The sequence below is a fragment of the Atta cephalotes genome (genome assembly GCF_000143395.1).
Source record: "Atta cephalotes unplaced genomic scaffold scaffold00014, whole genome shotgun sequence".
Lineage (NCBI taxonomy): Eukaryota > Metazoa > Arthropoda > Insecta > Hymenoptera > Formicidae > Atta > Atta cephalotes.
Genome location: NW_012130078.1, coordinates 3,785,414 through 3,798,163, shown reverse-complemented (window position 1 = coordinate 3,798,163; position 12,750 = coordinate 3,785,414).

Here is a 12,750-nt window from a genome sequence, read left to right as displayed (position 1 = left end):
AACTATCAGGAATCGGATGACAAGCGTACTTTCGTCAGGTATCAACCAGTCCTTCACCAACATAAAACAACGAACTTCGATAATATGTACTGTTAAACATGTTAGATTTTAAGTCGCAGTCTACTTTAATCGAACTGATATTTGAAAGTTTGTTAAAAATTTTTTATATTATAACCCTGCACATAATAAAAGAAATATTAGGAATAGGAAAACATAGCATTATTAAAGAAATAAAAAAATTAGGATTAGACGTAACTCACAATAGATATAAATAAAATGTGACATATAAATAAAAATGTGTCTTATATTTTATTTGCATTTGTTGTGCGTTACTTTTAGAGATTAAAAATATTTCTAATCTTTTATTTCTCTACATTTATTCCTTGTATTTATACCTATTCTTTATAGAAATAGAAAATATATGCAGTGTAGAATTATATATAACTACTTACGATTATTTATTACTATAAGAAACAATTGGTTCTTGTGGCTCACTTTATGTGATTATTGTATCTATTGTGTTTTCAATGAAGTGTTCAATTGTGTTCAGTGAAGTTTTCAATTTATCTGTAGATAAATTGAATCACTAATTATTGTTATCGAAATGCTATAATACAAATATTTTATTTTGCTGCCTGTTGTTGATGAAAGTAAACGATCGGTCCACTCCTATTATATCTCCTTTTTATAGTATGTTCTGGAACTAATATGCGTTTTAAATACTCGAAAAATGTGGACTCAGCACACAATAAAGTATGAAGTTCGTCGCTCGCTAACGCGTTGAGAAGAATCGCCCACATGCGAAAAATATAACAAAATAAATAAATTATCGGTGAAACATAAGAACGCTTGTCACGTTACATTCCAATTTGTGTAGGTTTAATTACATATACAAAGTTTAATTATTTCTGTATTTATTTATGCAGTAAAGTTTAATTATTTATACACTTTGAAGGAAACGACTACCTTTTATAATCCCGTCGTCATTTTGATTTAAATTCAAAATAATTCAAAGTTAAATATTAAACAAATTCGAACATCATATTTTTGTTTCTTTTGATAACAAAAATTATATTTTTGATGATATTTTTGCGTTATACGAGAAAAATATTCTGTGCACACGTATTCTTTTGACTGAGACTGCTTTAATAATGGTAGCGTCGCGATGCGTAGCACATTTCGTTCTTCACTTTTCTATAAATCCTTCCGAAATCTGAAGGCATCACCGGCATCACCGTCTTAAAGCAGAGACACGGCGCTGCGTCGCGACGCCAAATGTGTTGGCAGCTCGCCCACAAGGAACAGAAATACGATACCGAGCATAATCGTCAGCCTTGATCCTAATAGATGGCAAATCAATGCGATAAAACAAAGCAAAGCGAAACGTCTTTGAGATGTGATCTTTCAAACATGTGTATTTTTAGAAACATAATTTCATGTAATGTTGGACGAATTTACAATTACTGATTCTAATATAGGAAAATATTAAATCAATAATTAATATCGACAATTAGAAAAGAAAAGAAAGCTATTTACTATTGATAGATGAATTAATATCAATTGGATGACGCTATTTGAAGCTATAAAAGCGATCTAGCTGCAGCAAAAGCGACAACAAAGTTTTAATAATTGCGCTCGCAAAGACTGCGTCGATTTTTGAGGGAAACTTTTCCAATTACGCGAGACAATAATGACTCGTGCGAGACTCTGTTTCGGATATCACTCGGTTCTCGGATGAGTTTCATGCAAATCGTATTCCGAGACGCTCTAAAGTGGTGGAGTACAACAACCGTTGCATTCAGCTTCTCGAATAGCATAGAATGAAGTGGCGCAGCTAGCACGAAAGTTCAAAACTGATTATACTATTTCTATAGTCCACAATCGAAAAACTCCTGTCTGACATTCTAACCTGTAACTCTGAAGGCGTGTTTTTAGGTCGGAAGTAATTTACAAAACACGATTCGCAGCCTTTTTTAGTTCACAGCAAACTTGTACGATAAACATCTCCATAGATTCTCGCATTAACGTAATCACCCGCAAACGATTTCCTTCGCATATGTTTTTACTTTCAACATCTCGCTCTGCTTGAGGAGCCCTCCTCATCAAATATATCATAATGAGATTTGCGATAAGCAAATATGCGGCTATCAGGCCAAATATTATGAATTGAAGCCAAGTTTGAAGATTGAACCACCTGCAAAAATCATTTCGATGTTATTTTATTCAGGTTTTCAAACAAAATTAAATTCGTAAAAGCATAACTTATGAAATATCGTTGTTCTGGAAACACAGGGGATAAGAGACATTAATGCGACCTCTGTGAAAGGTTGAGGGTGGCTGAAACTTTGGGATGGGAATTGGGGAATTGGATATAATATACACCAGTATACCTTTTCGTGATCATCGTCATCATCGTTATCGCTGTTTCTTACCGCGAACGAAAGAAGTTAGTTGTTATCAGCTTCCCACGCTCGTTGTACTTGTACATGAAGCAGTATGATATGTTGATCAAAATGGCGAAGAAAATAATGAAGAGTATCAGGTTGCGCGCATCTCCCGCCTACAGAATCTAGGTGATTTCCATCGCGGCTGTGAGAATTGAATCTCGTTAAATTATTTCAGCTCTTCAAAATATAGCTTTTTTGCTAATAAAATGCATAACTCAATAATAAAATTAATCAATATAACAGAAAAATGTTTTAGAATTTACATAAATAATAAAGTATAACAAAAAGATGATGTAAAATTTACATAAAAGTATTATAAAATAAATAAAAAATATTATAAAAAATATTATTTTATATATAGGAACTAAAAAAGACCTAAAGTCTCAACTATATTGGCCTTTTCTTATACCTATTTAATTGATTTGCACATCACGCAAAAAAATATTTTGCTGCTCCAGCTAGAATTATAGTTATTTTTTGTATTTAATAGAAAATTATGTATCATACGCATGAAATTTATAGCACAAATCTAAATTCTATCTTTGTCATCTATATGATTAGGTGCCATACATGTATCGCAATACTTGTTAGAAATTTATCTATTTTAGCTATTTTTCGTACTTAGATCATTTTCGCTATAACTGCAAGATCACTTTTTTGAGTGATATAATTACAATTTTTAAATTTTTCTTTATCTGCGGGATTAACAGAACAATTATTACGACAGAAAATTTTTACTCGCAAACTATTATTAATCGCTCGCCTAACGCAGGCCACACTGTGATGTTTGAAGTAATGGAGCTGATCGGAAAATGAACAAACGCGTCGAATTTCAATTAGCCTTTTCGTTACAACGAAAAATACCTCTGACTGGAGAAAACAGCGGAAACGCAAGTGATCAGATTCGAAGCACTGTATAAAAATTATAGAAATTCTTGCTGCAATTACTATAACATTGATGTAATTAATATTATTTAGGATATTTTTCAGTCGAACATTTAAATCGAACAATTAAGTTGAACTATTCCGTTTATCCAAAATCCTCGCTTGCGACTACGGCATAATTGTCATCAAGGATGATTGAGAGAATCCTCTCTCCAAGTGTATAACAATAACAAATCTGGTAGAAGCGGGTGAATTCCACATTAATTCATGGCTGATTTCCGACCTGCTAAATACGTGTATGCTGACCCTTTCAAGTATGTCTTCGCTTTCAAATGGACCAAGCATCATAGAGTTTCCGATTATTCCGAGTGCGGAAACTACTGACCACGGTATATCCAATAATGCTCAAGATAGTTGGCTCGATCGTCTACAGTCCGTAATTGTACCGGCCAGAGAATTTCAAGGGTCTCGTTCTACAATTAATCGTCATCAGTTTCAGATATTCTAAATCCCATTACGATTTGTAACAGTCATAGCTTACAACTTTTACCACGAGTTTTACTCACTGTTTGCATAGCACAATCATATTCAAAATCTCGGTAATATTAGGATATATAGGTCTCATCGCATCATATGTCTCGTGTTGATGCACTCGACCCACTTCTTTTGCACGGGAACTCTACTCTTCAGCCATCTCTATTCCATTCTTGAGAATATCTTCAGTTCTGTAAGCTGGCGGCAAGTGTGGTATTAGATTCGGATTTTTCAAATCCCACGAGTTACTAGTTGAATCGAAGCTTAACAAACATCAAAACATGATAAAAGGAATTATGAAAAGAAGTTCAGTCGCTTCTATCAGAAACTTCGGTGAAATTTATCGATTAATATTTCCTTAGGAACCGAAGTACAAAGTACTCTCTGAGTACTTTTGCCCTTCCATTTTTCTCAAAAGTGATTATAATCTTTTGAGAGCGATTTTTACAAGTAATTTATACGCTCTCTAAAATGATATAAAGTACACGAGGCATTTCACGGAGATAAATTAACGATTACAGCGATTAAATTGTCAATTTACGGGAACGAATCGCGCAGCTGCTGAAAAAGGAGATTCTTTAAACAAATTTCAACAAGCGAGAGAGAAAATATTCACACCGCGCACAAATGTGATTTCCATTTCAAAGTGTTATCGACGCTCGTTTCCCCGCGAATAGGGAAAAAACGCGAATGAAAGGTCACGTATTTAAACGCGTATGCGAAGGCATTTAAATGTTGCAAACTACTTTATCTCTGCTATTTGATGTTTTACACGGCGTCAATTAAACATAGCATTTTTATTTATTCAAATTATGGAGAGTTTGAAGGGATTGCTTGCTCGTATCAACGCAGATTTTTTAAACGCAAGTTAGCGAGTAGTGCGTCTCGGTTTCATTGAGATCGGATCTATTCCGGTCGACTTCTAATGTAAACTAATTGGCTCACAACGTTGCCTTGATGTCAGACGATCTCGCTTAATACATGCCCAACACAACATCGATAATTTCCGGGAATTACGACAAACGAGAAATGCCTTTGAAGTGCAAATCGTTAGCTCCCATTAAGTGGTCGCGTTAATGTCCACGATGGAATCCCGTTTGCGAAACTAACTGACAATAATGAACTTTCCGACGGAACTATTGTGTGTTGGAAAGCGGGTGAACCGGTTCGCTTTGATTAAATCAAAATTTAACTTCAATCGCGTGCGATTTTATACATCCGCTGAGAAATTTTTAAGGATTCGCGAAACAGTCGTACTGAAAAATCGTGGAAATTGCACGGCTATACAACTTTTCCCGTATTCTGACAGGATTTATTCCCGATAATACTCTGATAATAAATACGCAAATAGTACGTGAAATGATACGCATCGTCGTACCAGTCCGCCGCGATCGATTGAGCAGCTAGTCAGCTACTGATATTTTGCATGCGGAACCACGGTATATGTGCGGGACCTAATAACAGTCTAGTTCCAAAATGTGATTGGCAGGGAAAAATTTGCAAAAAACCCTACAAAATAAACTAAAACAAAATGCTAAACAATGGACGATACTCCATTCGATAGTCCATTCTTTTTTTAGACGCTAAGGCAACCCTCTTTAGTTTAGATTAGCTTACGGCAGCTAATTATAACAGTTAATAACGATTAGTTTAAAATTGTACTTAAATATAAGAATCGACTATGAATACCAATCAATAAGAGTCTGGATACGAGAAAGCCATTTTTTATTGATTCGCCATGTTTTAACAATTCCTGAGGGAGGAGGAGGGATAGGAGGAGAGAGAGAGAGAGAGAGAGAGAGAGAGAAGAAATAAAACAAAATAGAACAGAATGAAAGAAAAAAAATAATAATATATATCCTTCTCTCTCGCAGATTTTTGTTAAAAGTACTACACTGCATCCTGCATACAAAACCGCAGCTCGTGTCCAGACTCTTATTGGAGAATCTCTACGTGGGACGACTCCCGAACGAATCTCGAATTGCCTCTGCAGACTAATCAAACGAACGCGAACAAATACGATCAAAACAATTCGCTTCGATAAAGTAGCGCTACGTCGTCCTGGTTTAAGTCAGTTGTTCATTCGTATTTGTTCGTGCTTGCTTGTGCGATCCAAATCTACTCTTAGCAACGAGCTGGCCTTTTTTTATTTTTGTATAATTTCGACGTTATCATCAATGATTATAAGCGCGACGTTTACATGTGCTATTGCGAGAAGCGTCGAACAGTTTGGTTTTGTGACTGATGTATCCATGGAAACCACGATAAGCATTATCGATCGTTTATACAGTCGCGACCACTTGCGGTCACTCTTGTGACATTAAATTAATAATGTCAATAATTTTTAATGCGCTATAAGATTTTGCGATGTTGTCATTATACCGAAAATGTGACGATCCATTACATTTGGCAGGTACCATGAGCTTTTAAAATTTAACTCTTCACTTCATGGCGATAAATAGATATATAAACATTATTAAGTTTCATTTGCATTATCGTCCTTTTTAACGTGTCATTAAACAAATATTGAAAATGTCTGTAACGAGTTTGTATCTCGAATATGGTTATATATCTCTCGCACACAATACGAGATCGCAAATTATTATTTTGTATATATAATAATACCGAATTTGCTATATTTTTTTTATGTATAATATTCGCGTTATTGTTGCTTCGTTTCATGAATGCAACTGATGTAAATGATCTAAATGATTTGTGTTGCAAGAAAATGCGATCGGCTCACTTTGCGATCAGGTTATTTACGACGTCCAATTACGAATCAATCGGCTCTTCTTCGGCGCACAAACAAGATCATTTCCCATACAAATCGTTGATCGTCCGCTCCTCTGGGAGAAATAGATTTCGTTATACTTCTTTTCTACAAAAGTAACGATGCGATACTTTCAGGACAACACTCTTATTTATTTATCATTTTTCTATTAAGCTTTATTTCGAAACGATATATTTAACACGGTAATGTCGTTTTGTGAAATGAGACCTTTTTAAGGAATGGACGAAAATGAACCATACATATATTTCTCAAAAAAGTGGTTTTAGAATAGAAGAGACAAATAGAAGTGGTTCTTTGTAAAAGTAATAGTCAATGAATTCTAAATTTGATTCCTACTCTTATCCTATATACATATATTCGTGAACAACATAAACAATGACACAAACAATTCGTCATTCTCTAAATCAAATAAAGCAAGTTCTGAAGACACCTTGATGATTTTTGTAACAGAAAAGCAGGCACCTTTAGAATTTACTTTATTAGATCTAAGGAGTGACAAATTGATATACGTGAGCAGTTTGATAAATCAGTGAGTTTTTTAAAAGGAGGCTGTGTGTGTTGAAAAATAAATCGAATATTAGTAAAAAAAAAATAAAAAAAAGTTTTATTGACTTAACAAACTATCTATATTATATTTTTCATAGGTTTGTCACAATATATTTACATTATATTTATTTTCTATTCAATACTTTCGTACAGTACTTCACAATTTTCTATAAATACATATTTCTATAAATACATATTTCCGATCCAAAGATTTTGTCTTTATATTATAGAGGAAAAGGTGATATTATGGCATTCCATTTACAATAACTTAGTTGATAATCAATACTTGAATTTAAAACTTAAGAATTACATTTGTCAAAATGTATTCAATCGGTTTTAGACTCAAAGTTTAGAAATATTTATCACTTAGGACGCTATTTAAAAATATGGCGACACTGCATAATCGCTCGAAGAGAAACAAGGACGATATATGGCCATCTGCAAAAATAAATTTAAAAAATTAATTTTGTTTAAAAAAAACAAGAATTACAAAATTAATAAAAAAGTAAAATATAGTAGAGTATATTTTTATATAAATATGTATTCAAATTATGCAAATGTAGACTGCTCAGTAAACTAAAAATCTGTATACATTATATATAAATTATATATAAATTATAAATTAATACTAGAGCTACAATTGCTTTACGAAATAATTATTTTAATATGAAAAAACTTAGAAAAAGAGACCATCAGTAAGCAATACGTCCCAGACAGCACACAGTATTTATAAAATTATCTACAAAATATTTATAAATATTTATAAAGCTTATTAAACAATTTAAACAATTTTTAATCTTGTAAATATTTTTGTGGTTTTAGTAAATCATAAACATTTATTATAAATATTATGAAATATTTATTATAAATTTTGTAGTAAATGCTATGGAAATACTCTTAATAAAACATTACAATTCAAATAAAAAATATTTACTAGAAATATTTATTTATATTTATCATACATTATTACATTAAATATGTATTTAGTCTATCTTTTAATAATATCTTGAATAAAGTTTTATATAAAATGTATGAAATATTTGTATAACATTTCAAAAAATAATAATAAATATTTATCAACATTTATTCTGTGCTATCTGGACCACATTAGCAAAATGTCACACTAATGTTTTACTTTGCAACTCGAATTATATACAACCAAATAAAATGTTAAATAACAAAGAACACATATATTATTTGTACATTACATATATTCGTGTGATAATATGTTTAAGTTTAAGAAACAATAGGAAAATATGCGTAATTAAATACTAAAATGTATCTCAAAAACAGTTCAAAATGTTTGAAAGTAAAAATACGTTATAATAATAAATGCTGAATAATGTATATTGATATATTAATGTCGTGTTGTGATAACGGCGAGCTATTAAGTAAACAATTCCATAAGTAATTGTTAGAATTCGTCACTTAATAGCGGAAATATTAAAAGGGATTATATCTACATGGCCATAATATCATCTCTCCTCTACATTGAAATATTTCCATATTCAGTTGTTTTTGTTTAAAGGCATTCCTGGCATGTTTATGTTATGAAGGTTCAATTTGAAGCGTACACACAGCACCTTATTAGCTACACGAGCATTGCAAAATAAAATAGAATACATCGTAGAATTCAACAAATATTTGTAAAACAAGAAAGCATTCACAAAAGTTTTGTCACATTTCCTGACGGAAAAATGTATGGGAAGATGAAAAATTTAAAGAATTTATAGATTGGGGATTTTCATAAATCGGAATTGTTGGAATTTACGATATCGTGAATTTGAATTCTAAAAATAACAGTTGACGATTCGAAATATCTAAAATTTTATTATTTCAGAAATCAGAATGTTGCACGCAATAGTTCGTGATTGTTTTCAGGCTACACGTGTCCGTGCGCTTAATTACTGATATATTTAATTAAAACTTTATGATTGAGTCTGCGGTAGGCAATACACCTTTCTACTCATGATAATTTTCTTCACAATATTGTCAAACTTTTTTACGTGCAAATATTGCAATTCCTGCATGCAGGAATGAAAATTCCACAGTCATGAAACAATTTCAGTGGCCACTCAAACTTGCAATTGCATATCTCTCTTTCTCGATCATACTTTATAAATTTTGAAATTTATTATAGAACAATGATAAATGGAAATTAAATCGATAAAAATAAATCAAATAAGAAAAAAAATTCTATTTTCGGTATGAGCAGATTCTGATACTTAATAATAATCACAGATTTACAATAAATAGATTTATATTTTTTCAATTTTATAAACTGCGCGTCAATTCGGTTTGTCGAATTTGAAGCGTAATTATAAATTAATGGTACGGTCGAAGTCTCATTACAAATGCTTCGAAGCATTTACAACATCACGTTCCTATATCCTAAAGCTAGTAATAACGTCACAAATTACATTAATTAATCATCAACTTAGTAATGATGCTAATAAGCATCTTTAAACACTGCAAAGACCTTATGAAAAATATCTCAGCCAGGATTTGAATTTGTAACTCCCTATTTTCTGAGACAGCGTCTTATCAATTCGATTATCGAGATATGTGGAGATATTTGTCGCGATAACCATTACAGTAATTTGTACGAAAATGTCGTTTTTCCAAGAAGACTTATTATAAAAAAGACGGAATAAATTTGATCGTTCAAAAATTCTGTTCTATTCGCGAGTTATCTTTGTGAAAAAATTAAGAGATTTAATTGAACCTTCTTTATTCGAAGAAATAAGAATAACGAGAATGCAATCGAACTTAATTTGGTTACAGGGAAAAGTATTATTATTTTACGCCGAGGATCGATTTATTAATACACTTGATTTGACACACGATTATGGAAACGAGCTTCGCAAATGAGAAGATTTAATCTCATTCGTGCACGGCCGCGCTCATCGCGGATTTGCGCAAAATTCCGTGCGTCCATGGTGTGTGTACCTACATATACACACGCGTTGAATGATCTGTCCCCGACTGTCATAAGAGTCTGCAGCAATTTAAAATCCCATTCAAATCTCTTCGCCACTTTAAAAGTCGGGATTATGTCGAAGGTCGGGTACGGCTCGGAAGGCCGCATGAATAAATTTTTATTGTACGGTTGAACGTGGGCGGTATAACAATATATTTAGTCTCGCCATCTCTTTCCTTTTTTTTACCTTTTTTGTCCCTTTTATTATTCAGTATTTTGATGTGGGCGTCATTGATTCAATTTTGATTTCTACCTAACTGATGTCTAACCTAACCATTATTGTCTTCGTCGTCATTTATGGCGAAATATATCTAAAAAGCTTTTTCGATTCTCTTGTGAGAACCGGGCAAGCCGTCTCTGTGTTCTCGCCAGGCATCGGCTCTTCACAAAGCTTTTTTCTCCGGTAATCGGTCGAAATTCAATTCGCGAGGTCGCGCGGAAAGTTATTCCGATATACAGTTCACAGGGAAAATTTTTCATTTATCGCAGTTCAACGGAGAATATAATTGTGCTATATGTCTTGATATCATAAACCCATGTCCGACATTCATTACAAATTCCGGATTAAATCCGGTCCCTCGTTTTTCTACATCTTTTTTTTGCCACCTTTAATATATATAATAAATATAGGCAAACACATCTGTATTCGTTTTATTCTAATTCATCCCTTAAATATCTAACCTCACACTACACAAAAAAAATATTAGTCTTAAGGCTGAGTAATCACCACAGTCATATTGGATTGTGACGTTAGAAGCGAGAAATAATATAGTACGTTAATTTTTACCATTTATAAAGACAATTTGGATAAAACAAAATGATGAGACCGTTTTAAAACATTTATAAAAACGGACGAAAATTATATTTAGTTTTCTTTACTGACTGTCTCTAGACAGTCAATAAATAATCGTAAAAGATGATAAAAAATGCAATTGAAAATTTAATTTAATTGATTTAATTATTGCAAAGCTTTATGAAAAAGACTACATGTTAACAGAGTAATAGACATAAAATATGATACAATAGACTATTGTTAATATAAACATAAATACAATAGTAGACAATAGCTTGCAAATGGTTAGGCGTCAGCAAAATTGCTGTTACAAAGCCTAGTAACAAAACCAGCATAAGACAACAATATAATAAGAGGTAAATAGCTGAAATCATACACACACACACACACACACACACACACACACGCGCGCGCGCGCGCGCGCGCGCACATACCCACAAACACACCAATTACATCAGTCTCGTTTAAATACTGTGAGTAACGCGATGAAACGCAAGGCAGCAGAACGAAAGGAGGACAGAGAGAGAGAGAGTTTTATTGAATCAAAAAGAGAATTAAAATATTTGACAGAGATAGAGTAGGAGAAAACGGAATTTAATGGACTGATATATGGAAAAAGATAAATAATCTTGGTATTTGATGACAAGAGAGTTAAAAGAGGAATCATGTTCAGAGTTCAACTGAAGAGACATCGCAGATATAGAGAAGTATTAGAGCGAAGGAGAGAAAATACAAGACAGCACAGGTGGAGAATAAAATTAAATCTTAAGCCAACCAAATCTTAAGCCAACCAGATCTCTGGTAATACGGAGATATGGTCGTATTTACGGACACAATAGGAGATACGGAGACAAGAATTTTGGTTACGCACAATTTAACAGATATTGGTTAAGAGTCGGAAGTGTAGACAACATTAACGTAATTAAATAGAGAAATAACAAGTAATTAAAATAGATTACGCATGCGCATTGAAAACACTTCATGTGCCTTTCATCACTTTTTATTATGATAATTAAATAATATTAAATAATATTAAATATATTATCACATACTGACTTTCAAGGGAGACAAGGATAATTTTCATTCATTTTTGCAATTGTTTTAAAGTGATCTTTATTTCATTTTATCTAAATTATCTTTATTTAAAAATGGAATGTAATATTCGGAGTATGATTTAATTTTGAGAGTTTTCTTCTCAAAAACTGATTTATTTAAACAATTGTGTAAACGTTTAATAACTGTTGTACGATCAACATTTAATTCTCTGGCAAGTTCTGATGTGGATTGTGCTGGATTTTCGTCTAATGTTTACAAATTTGCATTTTCCAGCTTTTGTTATTAGTATTGAAATCACCATTTTTTAATCGATAAAACCAATATTCACACATCTTAATTAATGAAGTAACATCATCATAAATTTCTATTAGAGTTCTATGACCATCGTCTTTTTCTGATTAGAAAACAAAAGCAATGTCGAAAATGCTCTTTAGAAAGTTCCACTTTTTAAATGCTATAAACACGATGTTCACTGCATCTATTGTTATTGTAATAAACGACTAAATGTCATGGAATAATATTATTAAGAAATAATAGCTGTGATTGAAATGTCAAATCTTTGACAACACTGATAATAATACCATCTCTTGCAAAACCCTCAAAACTAAATCACGCTCTTAATAAAAATTAACGTATCATTTCTCGTTTCTGACGTCACGATTCAATATGACTGTGATGACTACTCAGGAGCTTTAAATCAGCAATATTATGCTCAGTG